Source organism: Vombatus ursinus, unplaced genomic scaffold, assembly GCF_900497805.2.
Source record: "Vombatus ursinus unplaced genomic scaffold, bare-nosed wombat genome assembly UNPS02006779.1, whole genome shotgun sequence".
Classification (NCBI taxonomy): domain Eukaryota; kingdom Metazoa; phylum Chordata; class Mammalia; order Diprotodontia; family Vombatidae; genus Vombatus; species Vombatus ursinus.
The window spans coordinates 12,322,691-12,337,344 of NW_020946557.1; the positions used below are offsets into that span (position 1 = coordinate 12,322,691).

Here is a 14,654-nt window from a genome sequence, read left to right on the forward strand (position 1 = left end):
AAGTCGAAGCTAATGGGCTTCCAAGTTATCTTTGGGAAGAGGCACATAAAATGTGGCTACTCATGAAGCCAAAATGAGAAATCATTCCCTGGACTTAAAGTCAGGACAACCTGAATTCAAATTTGACTTCAGACAATTAGTATTTGTGTGATTCTGGGCAAGTCAGGTCAGCCCTCACTCTTAGTTTTCTCATCTGCAAAATGAAGATAATAGTAGTGTGTTTTCAGGATTTGTGTAAGAATGAAATGGGATAACATATATGAAGTATTTTGTAAACTTTAAAGTGTTCTATAAATGTTATATATTATTATTATAACCTTTAATTATGATTATACCCTTAATTAACCAGATGTATTAGAAAAAAAGTTTTGTAGTCTGAATCATCTCAAAAACTGCTTTAATTTATGTTCTTTGTATAAAAATCCATATTCTTCACATTCTTCTACGTACAATACAGAACCGGCTTTCCTCTGCAACTACACAAATATAAAATAATGGTCAAAATGGCCTAGTGGGTTATCCAATCAATGAACCTGGAAGTCCTTATTTGTCTTCAAGGACAATATTTATAGTACCCCTGTATTATAAAACATTCAAGTTAAGTATTCCCAGAAGCTCTGAGTATATAGATAATATTCCTCTTTTAAGTTATACTTAGCACATTAAAGATCTAAGCTAATTCATTCTAATTTAGTTTTGTTAATTAAAAGGTGAGAAAACACTGTGTAAGATGTAAAATGACTTGGAGAAACTTAGTCTTTTATACTTGAGAATGAGAGGTCATTTGGTATGGTGGTTGGTGACCTGGTCTTAGTTAAGAAGATTTGTATCCATATGTTACCTGTGACACATATGAGCTGTGTGACCATGATCATCACTCATGACCCAGGAAATTCACTGGCTATAAATTACAGATAAATTACTTAAATGTACTGGTCATAGGATGATTTCAACAGTGGAGTTTCTTACTCTAATGCAATCACAGATAGGGACCAAACTGAATTTCCTCACTCAACCCTTTCCCAACAAATAAAGCAATAAAATAAACCTGGAACAACAAATTATGTTTTCATGGTAACTTGTGTAGCATAATATCAAAAGTTGATCAGGTAGTGAGAAGACTGGGGTTTAAATCCTTTATATCCATAACAAGAAATCTATATGAAGAACTTAGAAACATCAGTACATCTCTTTTGGTCAGATTTTTTACATAAATGTGTATTGGGTTACATGATTCTTAAGGTTTTTTCCAACTCTAATAATACTGATTTCTATGACCTACAAAAGAATGAGAGATAACATGGGCCTTGTGAACTGAGAATTCTCTGTGTGGAAGGCTTTATACTTAAAATGAATAATGATTTTTAACATTAATACAAGGATTCATTTGTCTATAGGTAAAGCTTTCTTGTTGTGTATGTTATACATATTTTTATTCATGTAAAATTGAATATAGAAAATCTGCACAGAGCTTAATCACAAGTTGACCTCTTTCTGTTTCTTAGCACATGTCTAATGCTCCTCACCTATTTATTAGTGTTTGCTTAGGTAACAAATCCAGATTCATTTTAATATTCTTCTCCTGGGTTTTTCTTCTCTGCTTTTGACTCTACCAATTTCATCAACCTTGCCTCAGCTGCTTTTTCAACCTGTAACATCACTCCACCAGACTGACCCTCTTCTTGCATTGGTTGATTCCTCCTAACGCCTCCATTTAGGAGAAGGGAACATCCCAGCCATTCTTCATTCTTTTACTGACTTGGCTTCTGATTCTTGGGACTTTAACATCCTGATCCCTTGTGGGTCTGCCTCTTTACCTCCTGCCCTCCTTTTCTGCTGCCTTTTGTGTACTGTCTTACCCTAGTAGAATGTAAACTCCTTGAAGGCAAGGACTGCATTATTTTTTGTTTGTATTTTTGTTCACAGAACTTAGCATAGTGCCTGGCGCAGAGTGAATTCTTTTAATATATTCTTAAGGAAAACACAAGAAGAGAAATAGGAGTAATTCACTACCAAGTCAAATAAAATTTGTTTCTTGATTACTCATGGTTATGGATAATCAACAATCTGTACTACCCCACCATTCTGCTGGCATGGATAGTTGAATATTGGCTGTGCATGAAATCCTTTTATTCTGTTATTTTAATTGTTTCTTCCAGCAAGTAACTAGAGTTGGTTCAGTGATTTTATACTACAAATGATTATAAGGTCCTCACAACATGGTGAGGAAGTATAAGGTCCTTTGCTTAAAGTCCCATGATTTATGGGAATCTCTTAGTCAAGTCAATGCTGCCAGACAGAGATTGACTTGTCCATGTTAACACAGCTAGTAAGTGTCTGAGGCTGAATTTGAACATAGGTCTTCCTGACACCAGTACTATCTAGTTGTAAGTTCTGGAATTGGTTGATGTGGAGAGGGGAAAGTCAGCTCAGTAAAAAGAGCACTTCCTCCTTACAGTTGATTACATCCTCAATCCCAGCCCATTGGCTGTGGCCAGACTGATTAATGTATAAAGAATCCAATAAGAAATTTCCTGAAAAATCTCTAGGCTTTCCCATTTGATTAACACTTTTCATAAAACAGTTTCTATCCAGCCCTGCTTTGTTTTTATTTTTTGCATCAGGGCCAATTTGTTCTCCCCAAAGTGCATTGCCTCAACATGGAAGTCATCAACTACCAATTAAGGGAGTGCCAAGGGAGAGGAAGGAAAGCAGAACAAAGTTCTCAGCAGGCAGGTTGTATGCTGATAACCAGAAAGCACCAAATTAAGGCTAATTCACAGAACTCTGGAGGGTGACTCAGATTGCTAGACATGACTCATGGCCTTCACTGAGATAGCGCAGGCTATGAGTATGTAAGGCCTTGGGAGGTACCACAAGCCAGTTTAAAATATTTAAATCAATAGCAGCTAAATGATAGAGCTGCCAAGATGCACATCACAAATTAGACTGATAAGGTCTCTCGTTGCCATTTTCAGAGAAGAGAGAAATATTTGGAGAATCTCATAGGAGGCACAGATCAAGTAGTTTTAGGGGAGAAAAGACAGGGGAAGAGCACATTAATATTGAATGTCTTTCTGTATGTCAGGCAAATCATTTTGTGAAGTCATTAAATAAAGTTATTGGTGGAATGATGGGGAGAAATTGAGCCACTTCTGCTTGAAGTTTTTTCTTATTGAGGATTTTTTTCAATACAAATGGTCTGGCCTCGTTGTGCTTATCCCTAATATCTCACTTCTCGCTTGATTGGCCTCAGACATCAGACTTTCCTCCCACCTTTGTGGGTCCCCTACAAATTTCCCTGGCAACTGAGAAAAAAAAATCACCTCTCCTCCCCTCTTCCACTTCCTACCACCTTACAAACTTCATTCTCTTGTTACATTCTTTATCCTGGTGAAAGAAAGACTTAGGGATGACATGACAGCTGTTTAAGTATTTGAAGGACTCTTATGCCGAGGAAAAAAAAATAGGCTTGTCCAGCTTGGTCCTAGAACCAGGAGACAGAACCAGGAACAAAGAAAAGGGTTTGCTGAGGCTAGTGCATAGATTGGAAATTGCCAATAGCTAAAAAAAAATTGCAGCTTGATTTATTGTTTTATTAATTGTTTAGGCTTAAGAAAGTAGGGAGAAAATGTTTATAACACATACTAAATGCACATTAAACATAAAAGTGTATTGTTTGTACATCTCTGCCCCCCAGCTGATTGTTAAACATTAACCGGAACACACCTACCAATAACTGGCAACATAATGCCTTTGTAATTTCTTTCTCTTTCTGAATCCCAAAGCCAATTCTCAGGAAAGGATCTCTACCCTCAATCCAGTACAATCAGAGCTTCTCGAGAGCAGAGACTGCTTTTGTTTTTATAAGTCCCGCATTTTAAATGTCTGACCTACATTGGTTAGAGAAAGTTTCTTCAGTCAAGGAGTTCCTTAATATTAATGAAATAATAGATCTAGTTCCTATCTAATCCATATGCCCATTAATACTTTATAATTCACTGATTAATAAATGTTGCCAGTGAACTCAGGGATATTTACGTTTTAAGTGAAGAGACTGTCATTGTAGTCACCAGAAATTTTTCAGTTCAGTCAGAGGAAGTGGAAGTAGAACGGGGGCTTCAAAGATCAGTTCAGAAGGATAGTGGAGTAATTAAAGCAAATGCAAAAATGTAGACCCCAGAACTATCTATCTCAGTCAGTTCCTCTCTTTGATCTTGTACCTTGAGTTCTTCTTTCATTGACCTGTTACTTTACACCAAGACCCTAATTTGCTTAGCCAGTCTGTAACCTTGTTTGGGGCTGGTAATCAGACTGTTTGTAAGACTAAGGATAAGGTTCTCTCACTCTTTCAGATGTTCATTGATCTCTGGTCTTTTTGCCTATAAAACTATACAGTGACAAGCCTTTTGCTTCTGTTCCTCTGGTCCTATTGATATATCTCCTTTTCCTCTCTCTTCACACCATCCACCGCCCTGGAGGCCCTTCTCCAGGGTGGGTCCAACTGAGTGGTATAGGTCAGATAGCCATTTTAAGCCAAAAGAATGAATCTCTAATTATGGAATTTTAAGCATCACTGAGCTCAGTGGAGGAAGTATTTTGGAGAGAGGAACAAAGAGGTCTTTCTAGTACTTTTGAAGTTATACCACATAGGCTGTAACTTGCTTCCACCTACTGAAAAAGATGACCCCGAATGTTAGGAGTGAAGCTATCTGGATCAAAAGAACACAAAATAGATCTAAATACTACTTTTATGTAGAAACATCAAGAGGGAATGGAAATTCAGCTCTTTTAGAACAAGCAGAGCTTAAGTCTGACATTGTGTTTGCCATGAAATAAAATTATTTGAGCCATAGTTAACAAAAGAGACAAAAAAAGTTCAGTTGGAAAATAAATTCATCTGTTAAGTGAGTAACTCCTTAGGAAAGTGTATTTTCACTGTCTTTTGGCTTTAAGGACTGACTATACTACTGAATTCATTGAATTTTATGCCGTGATTTCAGACAAGAACCTGACTATGACAGGTAAATGAATCTAAACAACACCTGAGGTCACTGTAACTTACAGTAACACTACATCACTTAAAAAGTTTAGTGTTCCAAATGAGGTTATATGTCTAATGTAGAGGAAGCCAACTCAGATGCTGGGAAACAGAAGTTTAAAATAAATTATCAAGGGATGAAACAGATAGAGTGTTTTTTTTTTCAAAAATTTTTTTAAGGTTGTTCTTAAACTTCTATTGATGTCATTTGTTTTTATTTCATAGTCATTTCTGAATATACCTCTTCCCCACACCCCCACATACTGCACCCAAAATTCCACATCTCTCCAAGGAAATGAAGGAGGTACATTTCTTCATCACTTCTCAGGGGCCAAGATTCGTCATTATAATTACACAATGTTCAGCTTGTTTTTCTGTTCTTTTTGTTTAAAGTTTTTTAGTTATTGTGTACATTTTTTTTGCTTCTAAATTTGTGTGATAAAATCACTATTTACTACTATCTTTTTATTCCTCTCTGTCTTCCATGTAGTTCTTTTCCTAAAAAGGAAGCAAAGCTGTCCCCAAGACCTAGTTGTCCCTGGGGATTAAGGCTCAAGCCACATGTGATTAAAGCACTTTCCTCATGGCATCAGACCCCATTGACATGACTTCCTTATCACCAAAGGGCATAAAAAGGTCTGCCAGGGGAATCTGGGCACTTGAGACTTGGTGGATGTCCTAAGACTGTTGGAATTACTACACCTTGCCCTGCTGACCAGAAAAGTTTCTATATGGGGGCAAGGGAGGAGGGGTCATGTCTACCCAAGTTAAGTGCTATATCCTTGTTGAATATCTTTTTTATGCTATGGGTAAGTAAACCTCCTTTTCTTTCTTTCTTTCTTTTTTTTTTAAACTATTGTTGAATGACCTATGAGTGACTCATTTCATTTTAGCATAGGACCAAACTATCAGGAAACCAAACAATGATCGCTCTTGTATCAGCTCATATAAATCTTTCAAGGGTTCTCTGAATTCATCATATTCCTCACTTATTTCTTTGTTGACTGGACCTATTATTTCAATGGTGTTAGCAACTCCCCAGAAGGGAAATCTCTCCACCAATGAAGACTGGCACCTGTTCTGCAATTATAGTCTTAGAGTGTTGCCTAGAACACTGAGAAAGTAAGTGATTTGCACAAAGTTACACAGTGTCTAATATATTAGAGCCAGGACTTGAATCCATGTCTTTCTGACTCTAAGGCCATTCACAAAACTATGTCATGTTACCTCTCATCATTTCTTATGATGTAATAATATTTTATTGGATTCATTTCCCACAATTTGTTCAGTCATTTTTTAATATATGAATATGTATTTTATTTTCAATTTTCAGTTCCTTTGAATATTTTCACAAATATTCAAACATATTCAACCTCCTTGAAGGAAAATGTCTAAGAATAGGATTTCTATGATAAGAGGAATAAATAGTTTAATGACTTTTATTCCATAATTCCATATTATTTACCAGAATGATTACACCAATTCAATTCACAATTTTGTCAGTAGTGTATCATAAAAGTCACTAGAACCTCTTTCATCTTTATCAAGGAGAGCACTAACTTCTCCTTTCACACAACACATATGAGGAGTATATATTAATATGCCTGTTTTTTCACAGCTCTTTTGATATTGCCTGTTTCTGTTTTTTTTCCATCTTTCAATTTACTGAGTTCAAATGAAGTCTCAGAATTCCTTTAATTTGTATTTCTCTTATTATTAGTTATTTATAACAATTTTTTTCTTATGGATGCTACTGATTTCTTCTAATATTTCTCTAAAAAGAACTATTTGTTTATATCTATTCAACATTTGCCTATTGGGGAATGTCCATGGTCATACATTTCTGTTAGTTCCTTATTAAAGTGGACATTAAACTTTTATCAGATATAATCGAAACATTTTACCTCAGTTGAATTTCCTTTTGTTAAATTCTAGCTGAATTATTTTTGTAATATCTTTCTAATTGTATGTAGTTGTAATTATCTATTTTCTCTTTTATGTCTATACCACAATGTGTTAAAATTCTGAATTCTACTTCACAATCAGATTGCGGGCCTCCCTCCCCCCCCAATTTCCTGTCCTTTGCATATAAAGGTGACATTACTAATTTATTTCATATGATACCTTGTTGGGAGTAGAGGAATAGAGATTTAAGTTGTTCATTCAGTCACAGTAACAGATGTACATTGAGCTGCTTCCCCTATGACCAAGCACATGTCTGATACTGGTTACACTAGAGGAAAAGTTTGCATATCTAGAGCTGAGGTTTTTTTTTTTTGAACCTTTCCTCTATGTGAATGTAATTCTTGTTACGAAGGAGATATGCACTCTAGATATAATGTTTGGCTAGATGGGACAGATATGCTCTAGACTGTTATGATCCATGAATTAAAAAGGGATTGTGTCATAATGAGACAGCATTTCTTTGCCTTTAACCTGAAGAAGAAGAGTTTTTATGAGGCAGGATATGCATGGGAATATAATGGTGAGCAGAGATGCTTCAAGAGAGGGCAAAGGACAAGAATGTGGTAGGTATCACTATATTGGCAGAGGAACCACCACCACCACTGCCACTAATACAATGGGTTATAGAGAGTGGCTAAACCACTTAGAAGCTACCTGGAGCATAGATGAGAGATTGTAGCTGTGTTCTTGTCTTTTCTTTGGAAGTGCAACCTACCCACTTTCCTTCACAGTTCTTTCCTCTCCCAAATAACAACCCTTCCTTGAAACAATTTAAACATGTTTAGCAAATGAAAATGTGTATCTCATTCTACATCTCTAGTTCATTAGCTATATCAAGAAATGGAAAACATTCTTGGTCATCAGTCTTCTGGAGCTGTGATTAGTGATTGCATTCATCAGAAATCTTAAGTCTTTCAAAGTTGTTTTCCTTCACTTTATTGTAGTCCCTTTATGAATTATTCTGGTGGTACTGGTCACATCACTCTGTGTCACTTCACACAAATTTTCCAGAGTTTCTCTGACTCTATGTCCTTCAACACTTCTACAGAACAATATCGTCCCATTATATTCATGTACTGTTTGACTCTTGGCCAGTTAATGGGCACCTACATTTGTTTCCATTTCTTTGCTTCAACAAAAAGCTCTATTATACTCTCTTCAGCTTTTTACAATGCTGATCATTGAAAACTGGGTACTACATTTTTCCTTAGTTTCAAAGACTAGCTACTCCATGGATTGTCCTCCTGGTGGTTTACTCCAATTAGGATGTAATTATCTTCAGTCCATGGTCTATCTTATTTTTGAAGTTGCATCTCCAATGTTTAGCACAGTGTCTGAGACATAGAAAGTACTTAATAAATGTTTTAATTCATTAATTAATTTAGTCATTACTTCTCTATTTTTTCTTTGTCATCTGGCTCTTGGTCTTTTTTGTGGCTTTACCAAAGAGTCTGTCCTCTATATTTTCTCATCTCTCTTTCTATATTCTCCACTGTTTTAACTACCACCTCTCTTTAAAAAAAATTTATTCTCACAGTTTAAAATAGTATCTGTTTTTTTCTATATCATTATCATTTCCCAATGAACTCACTTTATATTACTTTCCTCGATAATAATAAAAAGAATTAAGCAAAGGAAGCCAACATATTCCCAACACATTGGTAATATATTCTTCAAATCTTAAAGTACTACATAAATGCTAGATATATAAATATATGTGCACATATTATACACACACACACAGACACACACACACACACACACATATATACATAGAGAGTAAGAGGAAGGGAGGGACAGAAAGAGAGCAAGGATGAGGGCAAGCAAGAGAGAGTGAGAGACAAGCATGTTTTAATCACTGTTGTGACTGAATCCCTGTATTATTAATATTAACATTTATTTATAGATAATTCCCAAATTAAAACTCCATTATCAACCGCCTTCTTTTGAACTCACAACCTTGGCCCCTTTAGTATTATACTCTCTGACCCAAATAGCCCAGTCTAGAGAACTACAGAAGCTCAGCTGCAAACAGTAAGTCAAATATATGTCAAAGAAAAATATCTTTTATTTTGGATCTTTCAGCTTGATACCTAAATTTGAAACCTGATTGTCATAAAGAGAAGGAATGAAATGATAGCAATTACATTTTACTTAGCTGGGAATCATCTTTTAATCTGTCCTCCAAACAGTTGATTATTAAGCATTTATTTCAGTACCTACTATGTTATAGGTATTTATAAATGGTCCAAAGTTTCAATGCCACATTTTAATAAAATGTTCACTTTTACAATACTAACTATTTTAAGTTATCTACTCCTCAAATCCCAGCAACTTGTTCCTAACAGTATTTAATACTTGGCTTTTGTTTTTTTTGAAGATGCTCTTTATGGAGCTTTTTTTCAAACTAGACTGTTTTCAACAATCATCACAATCCATTTAGCAAAGCAATAGATAAAACATGTAAAAAGGGAGCCTTGCTGCACATAACTCTTTTAGCCAGGACTAGCTAATCTAATGGAAATCATATTTTAAAATAGAAACAGAAGTGATATGATGATTGAAATGAACTATCCAGTGAGCCAGTGGGATTTTTTTTTTTGATGTAAAGGGGAAAACTGGGGTAAACCAGAGGAAAAAAAGGCCCCTACTAGTTTCTAATGAGCAGTGGTCTGACCTTCAGAGTGAAAAGACAAATGAAGATGTGTTGAATGAGATAGAAGGAAAAAAAGCATAGTATTTATTGAGGTCAATGGCATCATATTGGTGGACACTAGAAGAATTTAGTCTCATAATTTCCTAAGTGATTCATCTACTGTTGAACAATGGTCAGGATAGCTCAGAGCGCTAGTATAATGCAAAATTACAAAATAGAGCCAATTTCATCCACTATAAATTCAATGTATATAAGCTAGATTGCTTTCTCATTACTGCTTTATAGTCCTACTTTATCCATCTCATCCCCTGAAGCAATTGTTTAAAATCTTTTCTTCTATTCTTTTGCCATTTACTGCCCAGCTCCAAATAATATATAACCTAGTCTCCTACTTTATTGACAAAAACTGAGAACCCATCTTGTGTTCTTTCAATTCCCCTCATCTATTCCTTAAAATTTCTCAACAGCAGTACCTTTTTTCTCTTCCTTCCCATTGCAGAAGAATTGCTTTTTGAAAATTTCCTTACATATATTCTTTTATTTATTTATTTACTAAATTAATTTATTTTTAGTTTTAACATTCATTTCCATAGGTTTTTGAGTTTTAAATGTTCTCCCCTTCCCTCTCCACCTCCTTCTGGTATATATGTTTGTGTATATCCATCAATTGGGGAATGACTGAAGAGTTTTTGTGTAAAAATGAAATAGAATATTATCAGGTTGTGATAAATTATAAATGTTTAAAAATTCAGAGAACCTTTAGGACTGATATGAACTGACACTGAATTAAAGGAACAGTTTTCACAGTGATTGAGACAAAGTAAATGGAAGGACCATGGACTTAGAGCCAAACTCTGAATAATTGAAAAACAAATAAATAATCCCAGGGAACAAGTAATAGAGCATACCTATGCCATCCAGCAGAGAGGCAGCATAGAACATAGAAGATATATTATCAGATTCATTCAGCATCTTCTTTGCTTTCTGTTGAACTGTTTTTCATTGTTCTAAGGAAAGGCTCATTTGAAGCATAGGTTATATCTAGAAATGACTGACAGAGTAAGTAAAGCTTATTGTTCTTACAAAAAAATATAAACAACATGAAAAGAAATAGTAAATGAATGCTGTAGCCCAAAATGGTGCCTTGACTCTTTTAAGGTACTTAATAAATGCTCACTGATTGATTGATTGGTTATTATTCATCCCTCATTTTTGAAGAGGACCAATGACATCACGGGGTGATGTGTTGACTTGCTGGTAAATTGGATTTAAGTGAGCCAGAGTTATGCAAAGTTGTCAGCCTCACTCTTTCTTCCAGAGACATCACAGTTCAGTGGCAAGACAAAAGTTAAGACAAGTGGCAATGGCCCAGGATGCAGTGGATAACCTTGGCCTCTTAAATGTCTGACCAAGCTCTAAGCGCTGCACAGCGCCTGCTTCAGCTGCCTTCATGGCTGTTAGAACAAATGTTCTCCTCTACCCATTCTGCTGGGGGAAGTTTTCACATGCTTAGGATAGACATCTTCTAACTCACCAGTGGATTTGAGGCCCATCGGTTACCCTCAACCTGGTTTAGCCCATCTACTGAGATGCTTTTACTGGGGTGTGGTTACTATGCATGCTATAGCTTCTTGGAGCCACAGGTGAGAATTGGTTGACAGGTGGACCACCAGAGGTGGACTAGCAGCCCTGAAAAGGGCTCAGCAAGCCTTCACACCAGAGTTGCTAGTCCTCCCTGAGCACCCCTTAGATACTATTGATTGGTTAATTATTTCTTTAAATACCCAGTTTATGCTCAACTGTCCGTATGGCTATCTGTTGGATTTTACTTACTGTCAATCTTTTTAGAGGCATTTCAAAAACACTTCTTCACTGACTGTCTTATTTTCCTCTTTCATCTAAATAGCAGCAGAAGCCTCAGCCACAATTCCCTTTGGTGTTTCCTGTTTTATTTTGAGCAGCTTCAAAAGACTAGTCTTTTTGGTCATGTGCTGAAAATAATTTTCAGCCAAGTAAATTAGTCCCCTTTCCGGAAGAGACTGAAAGTATGGTGGAAATTTGCACAAAAAAAAAAAAAAGACTCAAGCTGCTATAATCATCCCCAAAGGCAAAAGGAAAGAGGATGCCTTTTCAATTTGCAGTATAAAAACAACCTTGAAAAAATAAACATCGTGGCTTAGACAAGTTTCCATCACCAAAATTTGCTCTTTAGTAAGAAAACCAAACCACAGATATGTGCAAGAAACGATGGAGACAAGGTTGAGAAGGGAAGAGAGGAAACTGTTGCTGAAATGTATTTGTTTGACTAAATGGTGGTCACCTAGCTCACAAATGCTTTTATCAGGAGCAAAAGAGAAAAGGACAATTACATGACTTCATATATGCTCCAAAGGTCAGGATTTTTCTCTTAGTAATACACCACTTAATCAATAGATACTGCTAATAATTTATAATCTCAGGGTGGAGGGGGAAGTATCAGTCACACATTGTCATGACTGAACTTCATTTTGGGTCATCTCCTGGCTATCTATGCTTTGGATCATTTTGCTCTGCAATGTGAATAAACTTTAGGAAGTTGCCACTTAGGAGGAAGTGCTTAGTTTGCTAACAGTACTCTGGGAAATAAACTGTTTGGACAGAGTTGATTTTTTTAAATGACGTCATAGGCAAACATTTCACAAACTGGCAAGAACAGAAATAGTTCTGGACTTGTGACTTATTTCCTTCTGGAAAAGAATTATGACTTTTTATTTCTGGGATCCAGTGACTAGGGTTTTATCTTAAGAGGCTATAAACTGTGGCTGTAGAAAGCCCTTAAATACCTACATAGGAAAGGACTTTGCTAAGGAGACATTTTAAATCCATCATACAATAGAAGCCATGCCTTTGGGACAGGAGTTCCCAATTTTTTCTTGCCAATCTGACCAACCCAAGTTAAGAACTGTCTGGCTCTAGGGGTTTGGAGTGCCAGAACAGCGCTATACTCATGTGTCCAAGGCAAACCTAGGGAATGACTTACTCATGCAGAGGAGACAGCCAAGAGGACCTGGGAAGCCTGTGCCATGTATTTTTCAGTGAAGTTTGTTACATATCCACAGGAAAACTCACACTTTCTGGAACACATTTTTTTTTTTTATGAAAAGACTCTTTCCCCTTTGCATACCTACCCTTCCATTCCCTTCTCTTTCCATAAGAATGAGTGCAAGAGTTTGTGGGAACCATAGATTAAGAAGTAGGCTATAAGGTCCTTGAAGACAGGGATTGTTTGTACTTTTTTTTTCCTTTGTATCCTCAGTGCTGAACACAATGCCTAGAACAGAGTAATTGCTTAATAAGTACTTGTTGATTGACTGATAGAATGGAGACCAGCTCTTCCAACAAGAGAAAAATAGGTTTCAGAGAAGTAATTTGAGCAAACTGGTAGAAAATAACTGAGCTGGGATCCAAACCCAGTTTTTCTGACTTCAAAACTGGTGCTCTCTCTATTATTACATACTCCCCATTAAAAAAAAAATATTCCAAAAAATAGATCATCACCATCTACTACTGGCCATTTATTCTCCTCAAATACCTTTCTAAGCAGCTTTATTTTATGAAAAACCTGTTATTGTGCTTACTTAACTCCAACCATGCTCCTCCCCAGACAGCTCTGTGAGAACCCTGGCCAGCATTGTTTCTTTACGGGCTGATGGGATTGAGAGCCAAAAGGTTTTTTATGAACTTCAAAAAGGTGTGAGGGTCAATTGTTGAGACTCCCGTGAGAGAATTCTCCCAAGCCTTCTCAGAACATGGTGTTGTGATGTTAGGAAAGGAGAATGCTTTTCCACACCGGATGTTAGGACAGGCAAAGAGGCCTCTGCTGAGGCGAGGGAAGTACAGGTTGGGTGTAAACAGGATGTGCTTTAACAGTGAAGGACACAGCTCTTTTTAGAGAGAAAGAAGATTTAGAAGGTATTCATTGAAAGGGGAACTAATGAAAACAACTTATCAAAATGTGTCTGATGCCTTCTGCCTAATCCCCACTCATCACCCCTATTACAGGGCCTGGTAATAAATAATATACTAGAGCATTTAGTATGGATTTTTAAAACACATACTCAGGATCCTTGATTTAGAGCTGAGAGGAATCTTAGAGATCACGTAAGCATAGTCAGAGTTGAAAGAGACCTTAACATTTTAACAGATAAAGAAACTAGGACCAAAAGATGAAATGACTTTCCCAAGGTTACACAGGGAACAAATGCCAGACCCAAGTCTTCAGACTCCAAATATAGTGCTCAGTAGTACAACTGTGCCTCTGGTATGATGTGCCTCTAACTTATCTATCTAGTCTAACATCGTCTTTTTCTAGATGAAGAAGCTGAGACCCGAAAAGGTTAATGGTTTGGCTATTGTCACATACATAATAGAAGTCAGAGCCATTTGAACCCAAGTCATCTCTTGCTGGCTTCAGCAATGTTTTGCTTTGATTTGCTTTCCTGTTGGTCAGATTTTTTTTTCTTGAAAGAGCTTAATTTTATGATTAACATGTTTATAAAAACATTTTTTCTATTTCTTCTATGGACCTCAGTTTCTCTATCTGTAAAATGAGGGGATTAGACTAAATGATTTCTAAGTTCTAATGACCTCCCAGTTCTAATGTTATCAGCTTCCCTGTGAATAGCAATGGCTTTTTGACTACAGCAATCATGTATCTCTCTGATCATCAATTTTATGAGAAAGAAATGGAGCACATTAATGGAGGTGCAATTATTTTGTGCAAAGTACCTGAATGCTCCCAGAATACATCTATTATCACTGCTGGGTTGATAAGATACATTAAGTGGTGACCTTTTAACATCTTTTTGAGCCAGGACAAGCCAGACAACATATTAGTAATTGCCTTTTGGTTGCTCAGTGGCAGTCTTGGCAACCAAAGGCAACGCATGTTTTAGAAATGAAGCATGTTTTTATGAGCAGATTCTTCCTTTATGATTCTTAATTAGCAATCTA

The 14,654-nt window shown here is 36.3% G+C and overlaps 1 pseudogene; it reads right to left on the reverse strand.

Annotated features, from left to right (window-relative positions):
• Positions 1-6,531: 6,531 nt before the first annotated feature.
• Positions 6,532-6,620, reverse strand: LOC114033236 (annotated as a pseudogene).
• Positions 6,621-14,654: the final 8,034 nt, after the last annotated feature.